At 38.8% G+C, this 19,869-nt stretch overlaps 1 protein-coding gene across 2 annotated transcripts in view; it reads left to right on the top strand.

Moving 5' to 3' along the window:
* DLGAP1 (DLG associated protein 1) overlaps nucleotides 1-19,869 on the top strand; it is a 429,900-nt gene that overhangs the window by 160,322 nt on the left and 249,709 nt on the right. For both annotated transcript variants that reach the window (XM_055705957.1, XM_027804193.2), the window contains one exon: nucleotides 5,015-5,120. The gene's annotated coding sequence lies outside the window, so the exon portion shown is untranslated. The remainder of the gene's footprint in view (nucleotides 1-5,014; nucleotides 5,121-19,869) is intronic.

The following is a 19,869-nucleotide window of genomic DNA, read 5'->3' as shown; positions in this document are numbered from 1 at the left end:
TGCCAGTAGTGATTGTCTAGTCACTTCCTAAAGCAGAACAATTAAAAATCACACTTTGCAGAGCCCTTTGGTCAGCATTGATTTTAATTAATGATCATTAAATAGCTTCAGGTTGGCTTCTTTTCAGTTTAAAGTATAGTCAAAAGACTGTGTGTGTATAATTGGTGGCAAATACAATAAAGCTAAAAGTGCTCATCTTCTCTGACCACCTTCCCCAGCAGGATGATGGAAGATACAAGCAGCTTATTATTGGTAACTCCGTGCTCCAGTTGTCTTGGGGAAAATAAGCAGTTTGCTCTGACTATGGACAAAATCTTAATGTATTATTATTACTGTAGATCAGGAGTGGAGCTGTAGACATTGAAGTATTGCATTAATATTTGCCGTGCTTGGATTAGCTGAATTGGCAGCATATTTAAGTAGAGACTTGGGCTTTCTTATTTACTTAATTGTATTTGTAATTTACTGTCTCTCAGTACTTAGCATAATTTTTAATTGTCTGAGGGGACTGTTGATTTTACAAATGAGGTGGAATAAGTGTGTAATAGCGCGGTTTTGGCTTTATAGGAAGAAGGTTGAGTTTTGTGCTCATTGCTAAGCTTTATGATATTCCCATTACTACTGCACTAGTATGGTTCTAATTAAATTTTTAGAAGTTCATTTGGCAGTTTGTTACTAGGGAGTCCTCATTTCTGTAATTATTACTATTTGGCTATAATTTGGGTAGCAAATATGTGAGGTTCCTGCCTAGTGCTTAAAAAGTGAAAAACTGTTGGTGCTAGTGGCTTAATATGCACTAAATCGTGTTCTGAAAGAGGTCGCTTCAGAACATCTGAGGTTATCTGCCATTTGCCACCCTGGGTACCCTCATTGAAAGGGTGCACTATATATAAAGCCACTCTAAGACATTCCTGTAATGGAACAAATTTGGGCTGTTAAAATAGGTCCGTATCCTGACACTGCTTACAGAGAAATGGATAGTCATCCACTTTCACTACAAATTACTTTTACTTCATAAAAAATTGATTCATCTCTTTTACAGTATATATTTGATAATTAAAAATGGTGTATGACAGCAGAACCCCAGGAATATGGAGATATATCAAGTAGAAGAGAAATGGAGTGGCTTACTGTGTAATCAAATATTTGAAGACCTGCCCTTCATTTCTGCACTGAAATTTAGCTTAATGATAATGTTCACACTAATTACAGAATTGCAGAATAATTTAAGTTGAAAGGAATTAAAGGTGGTCATCTAGCTGAAGCCCCTGCTTAAGCAGGGCTAATGTCAAAATTACATCAAGTTGCTGAGTGTCTTGTTCATCTGAGTGTTCAATATCTTCCAGGATGGAGATGCCACACCCTCCCTGGGCACTTGTTCCAGGTTATTGCCTTTTTCCTGTTCTCCACCACACTTTTTTCTAGGTGTATTTCTGACCAGATCTAGCTAGAACTACATAGCAGTTGTGAAGTTAGTATTTTCCACCTAAAAGTGGGTTTTAAAGACTCTGCTTTTTTTCAATGATCTGCCATACAATACCTAGGTAATTTGAGTCACTGTTGTGTGCTAAAACTGAACCAGAAACTGGGGAGGTTAATGTAGGTCTGATTCCTGCTGTAGCAGTGATTACAGGCTATGAAGCAGTTTCAAGTCAAGTCTGTTGAGTGAAAAGTCAATTCATAATGTCCACATTTTTCATGAAAAAGCAACAGTCTGAAATTAAACAGAAGGGATCAGATGCCCTACAGTTTGTACTTCTATATTTCAATGTCATTCACAGTGGTGTAAACACATCAGTCTAAAAAAGCTTTTGAATCCTGTCCACTTTCTATTCAATTGCTCTCTTTTTCCTGTATGCTGGGTGGGGATATCAGTGTGCACAGCTTGTTGCGTGTACTACAAGAAGATCATTAAAATGGCTGCAATGTCAAGGCCAACAGTCCTTTGTCCCACATTCTATTTCATGCATCAAAGACCAAAAGAAAGAATACAAGAATGTGGCAAGCATATGCTCTTAGCCTCCAGCTGTCTTGAACCTTGGGTCTTTCTGAGCTCAATGTTTCTGAACATTTATAGTTAGCTAAAATCAGGGAATTTCATTTTCCTGCACCTGTCTAGACTCCCCTTGAAGGCATGATTTGATGCCCATAACCTCCTGTGGCAGCAAGTTCCACAGTGCAACTGCATGTTTCAGAAAGAGCCAAGTCCCTTTGTTCATTTGTTCTGCTTTCTTCCTTTTTATGAATGTGATTCTTAACCAGTTTCATTTGACACCCTCTAGTTCTTGCATTGGGCAGAATAAGGCAGTGAAAAAAATAGCTTTACTAACCCTCTCCATGCCTGTCATGTTTTCATAATCTTCCATGGTTCAATTCTTTCTTTCATAGGCCAAGTAGTCTTACCCTGTTCATTTGTCTGTCATGCAATAGTCATTCTGTACCTGCCATCATCATCTTAGTCTTCGGTGAACTTTTTCTGGTTGTGTGTCTCTGATTCAATAAAAAGTAAGGAAAGTGGGCAGAGAAGGCTCGCATGCATGGATATGCACAAATAAGTACCAAAAGCAAAAGGGATGAAGAATTAAACAAATTTGAAAGCCATTAAAACAACATTGATTTATTTTGGTCTGTTGACTTGGATAGTACCATGTGTAGTACAGAGCTTGAAGCACACTAATCCATGACCATCTCTGAAAACTGTATCATATATATTTATATGTTTGCAGAAAGTTCCTCTCAAATTTTATTTCCTCTTTTACATTTTAGGCCGTGGCTTACAGTGTGCTTAACACTTGTTTGATGCAGGTGATACCTGTACATTGCATGGCCTCAGTGTCCCTGTCATCACTAAATACATCTGACAAGTTCAGATTCCTCTTGTCCAAGCAAATGCTTCCAACTAAGAGAAACCCGTTCGAGCCCACCTTCAGCAAGTTTATAAAGCAAATCCTCAAACATGGGAGTTTCAATGTGTTCAGAGAAGTCCTTACAACTGAAGACTCTTCATTAAGGCCTTCCCAATTTGATCCTTTAGAGATTTATCTTTGAAAGCTTCCTAAGGGGATCTTATATGAAAAAATCAATCCAGTTTGCTTGTTTCAATTAAATATACTCTGTCAATTTTATACTCTCAAGGAAAATCTGAAATGGTTATGAGGTAGTCAATATTGTAGTCAAATTAAAGCCTCCCTCAAAAGAAAACCTGTCAGCTGGAAATCTATGCATTTCTGAAATTATTTAAGATTAATTTCCAGTTCTATACCTCTCTTTCGATCCCACTGCCAAACTGATGCTTTTACCATCACATTTTACTGCTTTAAACATTTTTGTCTCCCCCTTCTGACTCAAAAACCTGCACAAACCAGAAAGAAATATTTAAAGAATGCCTGTACAGAAAGAACTGAAAATTAGCTTTAGTTTTGGGAAGAAATACAATGAAGATGGTTATATACCTCAGGGGAGAGGCAGGCCCTCAAAGCCAGCTATACAAAAGTGCTGTCGTTGGAGTACTAGTGGAAATCTGTTTCTATTCTGATAGTTTCAGAGGCTCTGAAATAGTATAAGAATTTTGTTCATCTTGGAAACAGGTCTCATAGCAAATAAAAAGACAGTTACAAAAGGCAAACTGCAGCCTTTATCAATTTGACTGGTTTTGAGGTTAAGGAATTCCCAGAAATAAACTTGTCTTGTGCTTAGAGGCTGTTCCTGTCCTCTTCTGTCCTCTTAGTGGTTATTTGGAAGCTAATTTCAGTCCCGTTTGATGCTTTACTAAGATGTGCCTCCCATTTCCAAAGCAGTTAATTAAAGAAAGTTTTCTAGCCTATGGGAAGTGGGGCATCAGACTCACTGATCAGGTTGGTCTCCTCTGGCTTTATAAATATGAGTTTGTAATATTTACAGGTTATTTTTGCTCTGAAAATTTTTACTTGTTTTTTCTGACAACTAGTGCCCAATCATTAACTGTCGTCTGTGTAAAGGTGTTACTCTGAATGAGCATCAAGAGAGTAAAATAACGTCAGTATTTTCAACATATTGAACGAGTCGTTGTACTGATTGTACTTCAGTATCATCTAAAGCTAGTATCTAAGAACTCTTAGACATACATATTTTTTTTTATCTCTTTTAATAAGCTTTTCAGTAAATTTTGATTGGAGCTGTTAACTGCATTTACAAGAAAAAATGTTTGTGCTTATTCTGGCTTGTACTTACAAATTGTTCACATGAAAAAAAAAAAAACCACAATAAAATAGACTAGACCTTTAAGTGATGAGAAACAAAACTTGAAATAGTGAGATGACTCATAGAGCTCAAATATAGAACACAGAGGAAAGCCACTTATTTCTGTTAGTCTTAGTAAGTAGTACTGGAGGACTAAAAGAGAAAAACATATGTGTCATTTTCCTTACCAGAGAAAGAAAATGGCTTGGAAATATGAATTTTCAGTTTATATAATTTTTTTAAAAAAATTGTATATTTAAGTGTGCAGTGATTTGCAATTTTGTCCACTACCCACTGAATGCTGGTGGGGATGCACTGTGTGTACAGCTGGGTGGGTGGTCAAGTTTTCTCATCATTCTCCTCTGCTGTTCCAGACAGAGGCAGCAAGGACTCCACGGTGCTTATGTAGTGTAAGAAAAGGTTGTAGAAGGATGAGACTCAGGGAGAGGCAAACTTGCAGAGGGACAGTAAATTTACTGAGGCAATCACATGTAATTAGCCTTTGTATCTTTCTGTAAAAGAACCAACAAACTTCATGTGTTGTGCAGGGAGAGTAAAGCATGTGAGATGGCACCACAATTGCAGCTTTATACAATCTAAGTATTGTATATTTTTGTGCTTTTTTCTTGCAAGGAGGACAGTGTGGTACCATGTGAAAACTTTGTCATAGACTATTGATATAAAGCCTCTTACTATTGCTGTGATTTTCGTGAATACATATCTGCTTGCCATGTTAATAATTTTATCTTGTTTCAGGCTAGTAGTTTTTAACTGCTACACTTTGATTGTGTTTCAGAACAGTCAAGCACCAAATATTGGAACTGACATCTGAATTGAAGTGTGCAAAAATCTCTTCACTCTAACTATTGAACCAAACTAAAATGGAAAACTGACTAAAGGAGGTGAGTCCTTTCTTCTTACTCTCTGATCATTCTCCTTGATCTGTCTCTGCATTACTTTTATTCATTTTTCTGCAGATTTACTTGTAAAAGGCAGGAAGCCAAGTGACTGCAAAATCTGAACTGCTTTAATGGAAATGAAGGTAGCCTGATAGCTTGCAATTTTGGCTTAGAAAATGATGTATATGATAACTCATCTTTGTACTTATCTAGGTCTGCAGAGTGCAGACAGTGTTATTATCAGGTGTCTTTGAATGCGGTGGTGAATGATTTTCATGAGTCTGACATGAACATAAAATTGAAGCACGTAAATTTAAATGTCCAGTAGGGCCCCAGAGGGGGCTAGGATGTGTCATAGCTGTGGAGCGAGTGTAGAAGGTATGAGAGGAAAGAATGGATTTGGCCTAGAGGAATATAATGAAAGAGAGAGATCAGAGCCAAAAATTAAGTACAAAGAACAGTACGGGGGAGTGGTTGCAGCAACTCGGAAGCAGCATTGAAGTGGCCTGGAGAAGCTCTGATAGGGACAGAACTTCCTTTTCCACAGTTTACACAGCAGCCTTTTTTTTTTTTTTTTTTTTTTAAATTATTTATTTATTTACACTAAAAGTTGGAAAAAAACCAGGTTCTTACTGACCTGGTAGACATACTGAAGATAAGCTGACCTCTAGCAACTCTAGGCTCTTGAACACACATTAAATAGCAGTGAAACGTCTACATGTAGTGAACTATGGGTATTTCACAAAGCTGATCATACCAAGACAAGTTAAAATCCATACTTCCCTATGTGATTTTTTCATTACCACATAACAGACTTAAACATACATGCACTAGGAACAAGGAGAGTATTTTTAATTTATATTTCTTTTTAACATGGTGGTCATGCTGCTTATCATTTGATATGATTTTAAAAGTAACTCTTAGAACTATGCTATATTCAACTGTTTACAGTTCAGTAACAAGCAATTTAATATTAAATTAACCTATTAATTATAGAATTGGTTATGGGTATATCACCATCAGTTAGGTATGATACTGTACTTCAAATTGTATATTTCCCTGAATGGACGGTAAGTTTAAGATACTGAATGAAATGTTTTACATCTCTGGAATACTCTTTGTATCACTCCAGAGTGATCTTTACTCATTGTTTTCCCTTTATTTAAAAAATGTCAATGGATACTCACTTAAAAAATTTAGGTTTTTTCAACTCAATTTTTATCAAATTACCCAGCAGTAACAATTGCTTTGTATTTTAGTAAACTTTATGTAAAAGGAGAAGATATCAATGCTGCTGGAACATTTCCATAGCCATAAAACTGTATCCAGGGTGATTTATTAGACATAATGTATATATGATGCTGTATGTTGCATATGTAGCATATATATATATATATATTTACACATTACAAGTATATATTTCTAAGGTACTTATACATGAGAAAGAGTAATGCATTTTCTTTGCGGAATAGAACTTGGACCTAGCGTGTATTTTCTGACAGTATAAACTAACTAGGTCAGTTCATCTACCTTTACCTCTGTTTGGCCTTCTGTAAAAGTCTACAATGTCATTTAGATGTTTATATAATGATTGCAGTGATGTGTTTTTTCCCAAATATTGGCTGGATTTTTATCTTAGGAATTTTTTTTTACAGTAACACATTTACTTATCACATATATATTTATATCAATTGCTATGCGTTTTCTTACACAACAAGATCAGTTGTTTTACCCAAAGCACAGGGAACTGTCTCCAGCATTCCCAGTGTTCAGTTTCTTACAGCTGTGCTCAGCTTTGGCTGTTAATGCACCTCAATTTGGGCATCTATCTTTTTGAAGGGTCAAAAGGTTAAGAATGATGCAGTAATAACATTATTAAGGCTGTGCAGTCACCTCTGTGAAAATTAGGAAATGTCAAAATGCATGTTGTCAGTTCACGTGTATCATGACAGATGCTTTCCAACAACAATCTCATTTACCATTTTCTGCCTCTAGTTTTACTTGAAGTTCACCTGAGTGGTTTCCTTTTTTAAAGACTAGGACATAAGCTTATGATTTAGTTTTATTATTAAATTTGATCCTTCTTATGATGTTTTATAAATTCCACCTATTCAGTTGATCCATCCAGTTTTGGATAGGATATTTAAGATTTTGGATAGGGTTTTTGTAGATATATGTACAGACACACACACTCCTCCTAATATAGCAACCCTCTGCTTACTCACAAGAAGCAAAGTCAACACCACTTGAAGGGTAGAACAGAGACTGTTTTTACTGAGTGTTGGGAGAATCGGTGTAATGGGGAATTCCTTCAATATGGAGGATTGTGTTGGGGAATGCAGTAGGGAGTGATTTTTATTGTAAATACACCGTTAGAACTACACAAAAATTATTGTTCATTGTAGAATAATATGAATGGACAAAATGCCAAAACTAATGAGGATATAGATGCTTCTCAGAAGAAATGCCAGTTTCTGTGAGGCTTCCTGTCAGTTTAGTGCCTTTCTGTAAAGGGGACTTTCGCTTGGGGCAAAAGGATATGAGGTAGGGGCATAAAAAATATCTTAAAGGAGTAAAAAACCACCATTATGTCATTGAAGAAGTTATTTTGACTAGTGATACATTTATTAGAAACAGCAGGATGAGGTCCATTTATTTTCATAAGGTATATATCATCAATGTATGTTACTCTATCGTGAATTTTGTTCAAGGGAAATGCAGATGGAACTTAAACATGCCATTAAATCAAGACACATTTATCAGTAGAAAGATGACTAGGCTGTGAAGAAGTTGGATAAGGAGGACCTATGTGGAATGTGTTAGGGACACAGAAGAAATTGAACTATAACGAGACCAAACAAAAGGAATATAATTAATCCTCTACAGGGAGAATATAGGGAAGAAATTTAAGTCTTAAGGTCTTCCTGTCTTATTGGGAGATAGGGTAGAGGATGCTTTGTATGATTTTTTTGAGACTGAGAGCAGTCTCAGACTCTTAAAAATGTTGTTCCTTAGGGAAAAGGACACAAGACATGGAGAACAAATTACCACTTAAAAGATATGATGATCTTTGATGCAGTACAAGAGGAAGTGTAAGGTATTTTACTATTAATGCTGGTGTGAAGGTGGCAGCTGTAATGAGAAAAATTAGAAGTATTGCCTGAGGTAAAGTACAATGAGAAGGCACAAAAGCTTAGATGAGGCAAAGGTAGTGTAATCAAATATAAAGAAAAAACAGCTTGTTGTGGTTGACCCCAGCTGGCAACTAAGTACCACACAGCCATTCACTCACTTCACCCCCCTGCAGCAGCATGGGGAGGAGAACTGGGGGAAAAGGCATAACTGGTGGATTGAGTTAAGAACAATATAATAATTGAAATAAATAATAATAGTAATTGTAATGAAAAGGGGAGAGAGACAGGGATAAAACCCAAAAGGAAAAAAAAAAAAACCACAAGTGATGCACAATACGGTTGCTCACCACCCACTGGTCAATGCCCAGCCAGCGATCAGCCCACCCCGGCCAACCTCCCCGCAGTTTATATACTGAGCATGACGTGCCATGGTATGGAATATCCCTTTGGTTAGTTCAGGTCAGCTGTCCTGGCTGTGTCCCCTCCCAATACCTTGTGCCCCTCCAGCTCTCTCAGCGCAGACACTAAGAAAGAGTCCTTGACTTAATATAAACATTACCCAGCAACAAGTAAAACTAACAGCGTGTTGTTAACATTATTCTTGCACCAAATCCAAAACACAGCACTGCACCAGCTACTGAGAAGAAAATTAACTATCCCAGCCAAAACCAGGACACAGCTTTCAGGTGCTAACTGAAAACTGATCATTACTTGCTTGGGTTTTTTTAAAGAAAAATTTAGACAAGACTTTATTACAGCTTGAATGGTAATTCCCTCATTGGATATACAAAGCCTATGAATCAGAGAAAAGAGACTTAAATGACAGTGCGATAGCTAGGAGAATTGTCTTGTCTATTAGATAAACCAGGAAATTTCAAATGAAAACACATTTCAGATATTCGACTTCCTTCTCTACTTAAGGGTAGACCAAACATCAAAATGTAAGATAGAGATAACTCTTTTTAAGCAATAGTATGTGGGCAACAAGAGGCACCTGATGAGATGTAAAGAGCCAATATTTTTGCATCCAGTGGCGAGTCGGAAGTACAGGGAATATTCCAAAATGTTTGGGAATGAGCCAGATACTGAAATGACTCCTGGCCACTCCTTAAATTTGAGTGCCATAGTGACAACAATAATGTCATAACTCTGAAAAATCATGATCCTTGTAAGCACAAGGGAAAATGGAGTTATAGTATATAGGTGGAGAAAATAAAAATGCAGATAGAGAGGTGCTGAGATATAGAATAAAATATTGTATCAAACAATTTATTTTACTGATAAATAAGGAAATGACCATTAATAACTAGAAAGTATAGAGGCTTATCTCTGTGTAATACAGAACTGTGATGAATTTGCTTACATAGTTAAATATTTACCTGGTAAATAAAAGGAACAAAATAAAGAGGAAGGCTGGTATTCAATATAGCTAAGGCCATCGTTTTTTCTGTATCAGTCTGAACAAAATTTCACTTCATCACATCTGGCAGAAATAGGAAACAATTCCTCACAGCTATAATAATTTTTGTATCATTATTTATTTCAGAAATGTACCTTTGATCTCCTGCCTTTTAACAGTTGGTGTCATCTAGATATTTATTGACTAAATTCTAGAAGGTGTGGCCCTTCTTCCCATGCCATTTAGATTGAGGGGTTTTGTTTGTTTGGGGTTTCTTTTTGTTGGATATTTTTGGTTTGGGTTTTTTGGAAGTTGGGAAATTGGTAGAGGAAGTTGTCCCAGAATGCCAGAAAGAAGGCTGTGTTTTTTACAGCTAACCTTAGCTTCAGTAAAACTAAAGAGAGCAATTTTGTAACCTTCTGACCAATTATTTTATTTCACTGCCTTTAAAGCATCACTACATTACACCTGCAGGATTTAATCAGAGAGTACTAAAGAAACATGCCTATCTATGTTTTTATATAAGTTATGTCAAGGTACCAAAACAGACTCTTTAATTTTAAATATTTTTATTAATTATTTAATTTTCATTTAATTTTATTAAAATAAGAAAGTAAACAAGTAAACTCAGAGGAATAGGCTCAGGAAAACAGAGAAAGTAACTTCAAGGCAGTTGCCTGCTTCCAGCTCACCTCCCATTGCCTTGATAAGTATGAGATTGTATAATATAGGTAAGGAAGAGAGGCTAAATTTTTAAACATGTACTCCTTTGTTATTTATTACACCTTTTCTTCCTATTTTATATTAATCCTATCCAATTCTAAATGGTACTTTAATTTTAAAATGCCTTTCCTTGTGACTTCCTTACCTTACAGTCAAAGTCACTGCCAAAATAGACCTGCTTGTGCATGCATGACTGTTGAGTGTCAGACTTGAGGCCAAGGGACATAGTATCAGAGACAGGTAACACTCTTCTTTAGGCAACTACTTCCACCTTCAAATATGGCCCTTTGAATTCCCCCAGCATGGCTATTTTTTGTAAGTGCACACTATTGGAAGTGGATGCCTGTAGGAAGCTTGCACAGTGGGTGAAAAGTAATAACACTATTAACTCTGAGAAAGGGAATGTTTCTGTATTCCCATCATTCTCTTCCAGTAAAAAAATTTAAATTGAACACAGTGGGAAATCCTGTTTACTCCCATGGTACAAAATCATATCCCTGAAATAATTTGCCTATCTTAGAAACAAACAGATCTCTGGAACTGGCACTAGTTTTAGCCTGCTGATGCAGGGAGGGTTTTCTTCCTTAGGTTTGCATTGCACATCATCAGCAAACATAGGCACAGTCATAAATATAGGTACTATCTCACTATGTCCTGATGGCTTCATGGAATCAGGCGCTCCACATTTATTCTTGCACTGGAAAGAGTATAGGAAGCACATCTGTCCTTATATGGTCTGTCTTTATATTTTTATATGATTATAACAACTAAAGCAACAACATCATAAAAATTCTGATTCCGATAATCTTTTTAGTTCAGTATTACAAGGATGGAACTCTCAATGTGCAAAATAAAAAGATAAATTTGTCCTCACTGAATAGTGAAAGTCTTGCTGAGGTACATTAGCAACCTCTTCTGACTTACTGGGTAATACAAAATTATGTTCTTCTGAAAGCCATATTTTATATGAAACTCCCTGTACCATACAGTTATTATTTTAAACTGTTTCTGAAATCTGTTTTATTCCTATTGTATAGTTTCTACTTATTATTTGGGATTTTTGCCCTTTCCTGCTGGCTCTTTTAGCTTCTTTCTGCATGCTGCAGGCATGGTTTAAAAAGCTGGATGATGATTTGGGGAAAGGGCATCATAGCAGTGGGTCACAGTAGGTACGTGGCAAACAATTCTGGTATTCAGGACTTGAATGCTCAAAACAGACCACAGTCATGGCTGGATGCAGTGACTAGGTTCTCAAGACCAAAGGAAAAAAACAAGGAAGATGGTTTAACAAAGTGTCTTTCATCAAGAACAAGATGTATAGTCATGTGTATTATTGAAGCTCTCTGAATTGCCTTTGCTTTGCTGAATTTATCTGAGCACATTGATGAAATTTAAACAAACTAGAGATTTCCTGCAAACACTTATCTCACTGGTTTTATTTTAAAAGTGGGAAGAAATATTTCAGTGTTACAAAATCAGCACAATGAAATAATTGGCACCTAGGTTTTATGAGCTGGCTAGGAATTTCTTTCAGCTAAAACTCAGATCTTGCAAATCCTGAAAATCAGGACAGTTGCAAGGAGTAAAATAGAATACAAAATCATCAAAAGTAAAGTTTGGAAAAATTTCAAAAAATTGGTGAAGTGATAGATACCAATGAGGGTGAGTTGCGTAAAAGTTTTAGGTGAGTTTTGTATGTAAAATATCGTTCTGTATGTCCTATATCAATCTCTGTAGACAAATATAGGCCTATAAACAAATACTATACTTAAGAATTATGCAGTACAAGAATAAGGGAGTACAAAATGGGGATGTGATCCCCTCAATCAAAATTCTGAAAAGGTTTTTGAGGGTATGGTACAGTACCAGCTGTAACAGGATTCTGCATGTAGCAAGTTAATGCACTACTCAAGTTTACAGATACAAAAGGGTCACCTTTCTGTTCCAAATATGGCCACTACAGGACATATTTTATTAAGGTACTCATGTTTTAAAAAGTTGTTAAAAACTGGAGAAACTCTGGGAGAAGCCACAAGATTGGTTCAAATTAGACTAAAAATAATGGCTGGTTTGGCTCAGTGTTCAAGGGGGGGAGCCAGAAAACAATTTTCTCCCTGTGGAAGGCAACAGAATGCTGAACTTCTGAGACTCACAAGTGATGATAAAAACGATCCTGTACCTGGAAGTTAAACCTAGAAATGGAAGCAAAGTGCTTATTTTTAAGCCAAAGTAAATACACATTGGAACAATTTACCAAACAGTGTTGTGGATTCTTGTAACTTAAAAGGTTTCATTTGGAATTAAGGCTAGGATTGCTGGAGCAATTTAGAGAATTAGATGCTCAAACACCCTTGAAATGTACTCATTAATTCACCAAGATCTCTTGGGCTCCTCTAGAAATGCAGCAAAGGTAAAAGCAGTATGCTGCTTTTGATTCACAAATGGGGCTTGATCGAAGGCACTGTGGAATAGGATGAGATGGTCTCTGCTGTGTTACGCAGCAGGTTAGACTGTATTGTCCCAGTAGCCTCTTTTGTTCACAGAGTCAGTGTGTGTGTGTGTTTGTACGTGAGAATAGTTTAAAAATGTTCTTACCTAATAAGAGCTGCTTGAGATTGCTGTTGGAAGTACTCACCCCAGCTGTTTTATACGACAACAGTGATTCAGAGTAGTAGGATGCTATTTCACCTCCATTCTTCTGCTGCTGGTAGGGGAAAGACTGAAAGACCAGGCTTGTGTACCTACATGGCATGAAGCAGCTGAGCAACAGCTTTGGATCTGTTAGGTTTTCAGCAGCTGATTTGGTTGCCAAAGCAGAAATGGTCAGTCAGTTGTGATCTGAGTGTGTTGACCAGAGGAGGTCCTGAAATGTGACTAGAAAGGTACAACTATGCATTTCTTGGGTTTCTGTAATAGTGTCAATATAAAAAGTTCACTTCAGACCATTGCTTCTCACCAGGAAAACTCAGTGAGTATGGTTGGCTTCATTTTTACCTCCATAAGAGTTGCATTGAATTAGAGGCTACATAGACATATTAAACATCCAGTCATGCGCCGGTACAGGCAGTAATTTTGCTGTCACTGGGCACTGCGGCCATTACTGTAGGAATGATCTGTTTTCTTTCGTTTTTACACTTCACTGCCTAGGGTCTGCATGGCTAAAAGCCACCTGTCCTGTAAACTAGATCTGTAGTCAGTACAAGTAACATTTGCAAGACAATTTCCTAGTATTACTTTTCAGAGATATGCATCTGAAATAAGATGGTAATGGAGAACAAAATAAAGCTCACCTATGGGTGAGGAAGATCACTGTATCCCTTGAATCAGAGTTGGATTCTGTCCTAAGTTTTGTTTATTCACAAAGCTGAGTTTTGTGAGGCTCTAGAAATCCAAATTCTGCCTGATAAACACTTTATAAGTATAAAGCTGTAACGTAAAACATTGAGGCTTTAGGGGGGGTTCTTAAGCTTTATATTATTTTTTTCCAAGAATGTACAAATTAACATCATGGAAACAATTAATGTAGAAAAATAATAGTCTGCTTTGTGGTTATTAACAGTTAATGAAATTATAACTTCAGTGTCCCACTCAACAGTTCTTTAAAATTACTTCTTGTTGTATAAGAAAACAGGCTTATGTCAGCCCACTGTTGAAAACCTGGGGTATAAATTGTTACAATTTGCATAAAAGTGAATTGTGTTGAATATAAAGCAAAAAGATAAATAAGTGCTTATGTAGTGGTTGATATATCATAAATACTTTGGTAATCTGTTTACCCAAGACGTCAGTGTGACAAGGTTATAATATTAGGTTGTTGGGGCTGTATCAGTATATAAAAGCTATTTGTCATCTTTATGAACTATATATCATTATCAGAATAAGCATTATACTGATGAGATTGCTGCATTTATCATCATTATCACGTAGATCTTCCATGTGGTCTATCAAGTCCAACCAGGAGATGAAGCAATATGTATTTCAGACAAATTATTAATGACAACTGCTGTGTGCTTTCTTTACGCAGCTTATAAAAGTTCAAACTGAAAAGCAGCTATTGTGATGTCCAGTGCCGGAAAAAAAATTAGATGCAAGCCCATTCTAAAATGTATTATTTTCAAGATCAAAACATTCCAGCCAGGTACTTCAGTTGAAGGTGCACAATGTCCAAGCAGTTGATTGTTTCATGTTAGTGACTGAGAAAATGTGCAGATGTTAACAGTTTGGGATTTGGGGCTTCTGTAAGTGAGCAAGTAATAACATAAGTAAGCCAAAAAGTAATATATCTCCTTGTTAACCTCAATAGTTTTATAATGCAGCTATTCAAATAATAACCTGTAGTTTGCTCCCATGCCTCTGAGAAGTGTCATGCTTTGCTGTAAGACTGCTGTAATTTTAGGTTCAGACCACTGCATGAAGATGCCCTCTGGTCTGAAGGGTGCACACCTTCCTGATGGACAGACCTTGTTAAAATAAGATTTTGAACACAGTAAAAATTGAGTTGTGCTGCTTTATGATAGACTAGGTTCACTTCTTGGTTTGGACAAATGAGTCTGAGGAATGTTTGCACAGAGTAAGTCATGTAATTACTGCATTGCACTTCTTTACGTTACATTATATATGTATGTTTATGCATATATGTACAACTAGTTCCTCAAAGTAGTTTGTAAAAATAACGAATATATTTTTTCTTTCTTTCTATCAAATTTGAAAATGTAACTCAGAAAGTGTGTTCAAGGAGATGAGGCAACATTGCTGTCCCAGGAGATACAAATTGGACTAATTAGGTCAAAACATATCTTCTTTCGTATGTGATGTGGAATCTGTCCAAAAGCAAAATAATAGTAGGCAGGACTGAAGGCAGTCAGCATGACATCAAGAAAGAAATTACACCACTGGTTTGAAATATGACTTCAAGTAACTACAGAACTTCTTAGATTAAAGATCAGAAGCAATCCAATAAGGGAGATATATCTAAGCAACTTTGTAGGAGATGCAGCTATTTTGATACTCGAGAAATAAGCAAGCTATGATATTAAAACCAGCATCTCCATGCACATGCTATTGAACCACTGTAGGATCATTCTTTATTCAGTGGAAATTTGTAACAAGGATGAACTTTGTCCTGCAGCAAGATTTCTGATCTGGCTTTGACTCTTTGATACTTGGTGATGCCAGTCAGATTTCTTAAAGTATCATGACAAGAGTTAGTGTCTTAGAGCAACAATAAGCAAAGAAGCATGTGCTGTGGGAAAAGCATGACAGAGCCAGATATAACATGGCATAATTTTAGAAATCCCCTTATTTGACAGAGCATCTGGTTATAGGGTTAGACAAGTTAATACCTTGAGACTATTTGGGTAATGGATTGATCTCTTGTTGAGATATCAATAGCCTGAGTGTTTAAGAAAACACTTCCTGTATCCAGATATCCTTCTACTACACAAATTTATTCATCCTGCACTGCCAGGCTATTGTAGCCTTCAACAACGTGGGGGGGGGGGTTTATTTTCAATTACTAATCCTTACTGCACATGATATTATGGTAAGATTGTGTGTTTGTAGCATGTCTTCTCTGAGTAATTGTTTAGCTGTCAGGGAACAAGAAAAAAAAATCAATAATACCAATCATTTTTAGCTCTTACATTCTAAATCAAATGTTCCTTCTATTAAGTAGCTTTCATATGTACATCTCTGTATGGTTATTTTATTTCTATTGTATTTATTTTCTCAGTGGTTTCTTCATATTTAAACAAATTAATTATACATTGTTTAGGTTGGAAAAGACCTTTAAGATCATCAAGTCCAACTGTTAACCCAGGACTGCCAAGTCCATCACTAAACCATGTCCCTAAGTACCACACCTATGTGTCTTTTAAATACCTCCAGGGATGGTGACTCCACCACCTCCCTGGGCAGCCTGTTCCAATGCTTGACAACCCTCTCAGTGAAGAAATTTTTCATGATCCAATGTAAAACTCCCCTGGCACAATGTGAGGCAGTTCCCTTAGCTGCTCCTCCTAAGACTTGTACTCCAGACCTTTCACCAGCTTTGTTGCTCTTTGGACACACTCCAGCACTTCAATGTCTTTCTTTTAGTGAGGCGCCCAAAACTGAACACAGTATTCTCAGTGCAGCCTCACCAGTGTGGAGTACAGGGGGATGATCACTGCCCTAGTCCTGCTGGCCACACTATTTCTGATACAAGCCAGGATGCTGCTGGCCTTCTTGGCCCCCTGGGCATGCTGCTGGCTCATGTTCAGCCGGCTGTCAACCAGCACCCCCAGGGCCCTTTTCTGCCAGGCAGCTTTCCAGCCACTCAGCGTTGTTGTGACCCAAGTGCAAGACCCGGCACTTAGCCTCATATGATTGGCCTCAGCCCATCAGTCCAGCCTGTCCAGATCCCTCTGCAGAGCCTTCCTATGCTCCAGCAGATCAGCACTCCCCCCCAGCTTGGTGTCACTTGCAGACTTATTGAGGGTGCACTCAAGCCCCTCATCCAGATCGTTGATAAAGATACTAAACAGAACTGTCCCCAATATTGACCTGTGGGGAACACCACTGTGACCAGCCACCAACTGGATTCACCACCATTCCTTGGGCTCACCCATCCAGCCAGAATTTTACCCAGTGAAGGGTACACCCATCCAAGCCATGGGCAGCCAGTTTCTCCAGGAGGATGCTGTGGGAGATGGTGTCAAGGGCTTTACTAAGGTCCAGGTAGACACCATCCACAGCCTTTCCTTCATCCACTAAGTGGGTTATCTTGTCACAGAGGGAGATCAGGTTTGTCAAGCAGGACCTGCCTTTCATAACCCCATAGTGACTGGGCCTGATCGTCTGGTTGCCCTGTGTGTGCCACGTGATGGCACTCAGGATGACCTGCTCCATAACCTTCCCCAACACAAGATCAGGCTGACAGGCCTGCAGTTCCTGGGTTCCTCCTTCCTGCTCTTCTTGTAGATGGGTGTCACATTTGCTAACCTCCAGTCACCTGGGACCTCCCCAGCTAGCCAGGACTGCTGATAAATGATGGAAGGTGGCTCAGTGAGCACTTCTGCCAGCTGCCTCAGCACTGTTGGATGGTGTAGCCAGTTACTGACCATTTCCCATTGGATTATGGGGGCTTCATTCTGCTCCCTGTCTTTCAGCTCAGGGGGCTGGGTACCTGGAAGGCAACTGGTCTTAGTATTAAAGACTGAAGCAAAGAGGCATTAAGTACCTCAGCCTTTTCCTTATCCTTTGTCACTACGTTTCCCCCCCCATCCAATAATAGATTGAGATTCTCCTTAGCCTGCCTTTTGTTGCTAATGCATTTGTAGAAATGTTTTTAATTATCTTTTATAGCAGTAGCCAGATTAAATTCTAGCTGGGCTTTGGCCCTGCATAACCTCATGACATCCTTGTAGTCCTCCTGAGTTGCCTGTCCCTTCTTCCAAAGGTCATAAACTCTTTTTTTCCCCCTGAGTTTCAGCCAAAGCTCTCCTTTTTAGCCATTCTGGTCTTTTCCCCTGCTGACCCCTCTTTCAGAACATGGGGATGGCCTGCTCCTGCAACTTTAAGATTTTCTTGTTGAAGAATGTCCAGCCTTCTTGGAATCCTTTGTCCTTCAGGAGTGTCCCCCAAGGTACTCTGTCAATGAGGCTCCTAAACAGGCCAAAGTCTACCCTCTAGGAATCTAAGGTAGCAATTCTGCTGATCCCATTCCTTACTTCTCTTAAAATCAAAAATTCTATCATTTCATTATTGCTATGCCCAAGATGGCCTCCAACCACTGTATCACCCACAACTCCTTCTCTGTTTGCAAACAGGTCCAGCGGGGTGCCTTCCCTAGTTGGCTCCTTCACCATGACAGGAAGGTATCTTCCACACACTCCAGGAACCAGTTGGATTGTTTCCTCTCCACTGTATTTCCAACAGGTATCTAGTAAATTGAAATCCCCCACAAGAGCAAGGGCAGGTGATCATGAGACTTCTCCCAGATGCTCAGTTACCCATAAACACTCAACCCTATCATCACCATCATTAAGCTCTAGATAATCAAAGCACTCCCTAACATACAGGGCTATATCACCACCTTTTGTTCTTTGCCTATCCCTTCTGAAGAGTTTATGGCCATCCATTGCAGCACTCCAGATGTGCAAGTCATCCCACCATGTTTCCACAATGGCAACTATTGTCATAGTTTTTCTGCTGTGCAATGGCTTCCAGCTCCTCTTGTCTGTTGCCTGTGCTGCAGGAATTGGTTTTGATGCCTTTCAGTTGGGCTATTGATCCCACCACCTTTTTGGTGGGACAAGTCCTAAATCCTACATGACCATTCTCAAGGTCCTTCTGTGATTTCTAACACATCAATAAACCTTGTGTCTTTGCTGCCACATGGATGTCCATCCCCTACCTCCACTGAGACAGCAGACTGAAGGACTCACTAGCGCACTGTCCCTCAAACATTGATATGCCACCTTCAGGCTTATCTCTAGCGAGCCTGGTTTGATTCCTTTCCCCCTTCTAATCTAGTATAAAGCTCTTTCAGTGAGCCCTACTAACTACTGTGCAAAGATCCTTTTCCCCCTTTGAGACAGGTGCACCCCATCTGTTGCCAGTGGGCCTGGTGTTGTGTAAACTAACCCATGAACAAAAAAAACCAAAATGCTGCCAGTGGCACCAGGCTCAGAGCCAGGTATTGATCTGCCGGCTCTTCCTGCTTCTTCCGTCATCGTTCCCTGCAGCTATAAGGATAGGGAAGACCACTGCTTGTGTTCCTGATCCCTTAACCCGTTGTCCCAAGGCCCTCAAGTCTGTCTTGATTGCTCTCAGACTTCTTGTGGCAACTTCATCACTGCCTACCTGAAAAATCAATAATGGATAATAATCTGAGGGCTGTACCAAGGCAGGAAACTTTCTTTTCAGATCCTTAACCCAGGCCTCAGTGAGGCAACAGACTTCCTTAAGAAGTGGGTCTGGTCTGCATATTGGGCCTTCTGTTCCCTTCAGAAGGGAGTCTCCTCTGACAGTGGCCTATCTTTTTTTCTTTAAGGAAGCAGTTTTGATGTAGGGCATTGACCGACAACCTCAATGACACCTCCAAGCTGGATGAACCATCATCCTCATTATGGTTCAGTTGCACTTGCAGAGCCTCATACTTGTTACGTAAGGGCATCTGGGATGATGTGGTAGTCACGGAGGAGATGCACCAGGCAGGAACTTGTCACCGTTGTCCCCTATCCCTTGAGTCACTGTGTTTGGCCATGTAGGGAGAGAATAGGGAATCTTCTGTATCATGTGTCCTGTCTGCCTGTTGGGCCTGTTCCAGGGAAGGTGGGGTGCAATTCCAGTCATCTCTCTCTCTCACATTCCCTGGTACTCCTCAGTTTACTCACCTCCTCCAGAGCTCTGCCACTGAGTGGAGGAGCTCCTCCACCTGGGCACACCTCCCACGAGTGTGCTCACTGCTCCCATCCCCTGCTGCCATAACAGCAGGGCACAGCCAGCAGCCTGG

The sequence above is a fragment of the Falco cherrug genome, chromosome 3 (assembly GCF_023634085.1).
Source record: "Falco cherrug isolate bFalChe1 chromosome 3, bFalChe1.pri, whole genome shotgun sequence".
Lineage (NCBI taxonomy): Eukaryota > Metazoa > Chordata > Aves > Falconiformes > Falconidae > Falco > Falco cherrug.
This window is presented reverse-complemented; position numbering and strand designations above follow the sequence as displayed.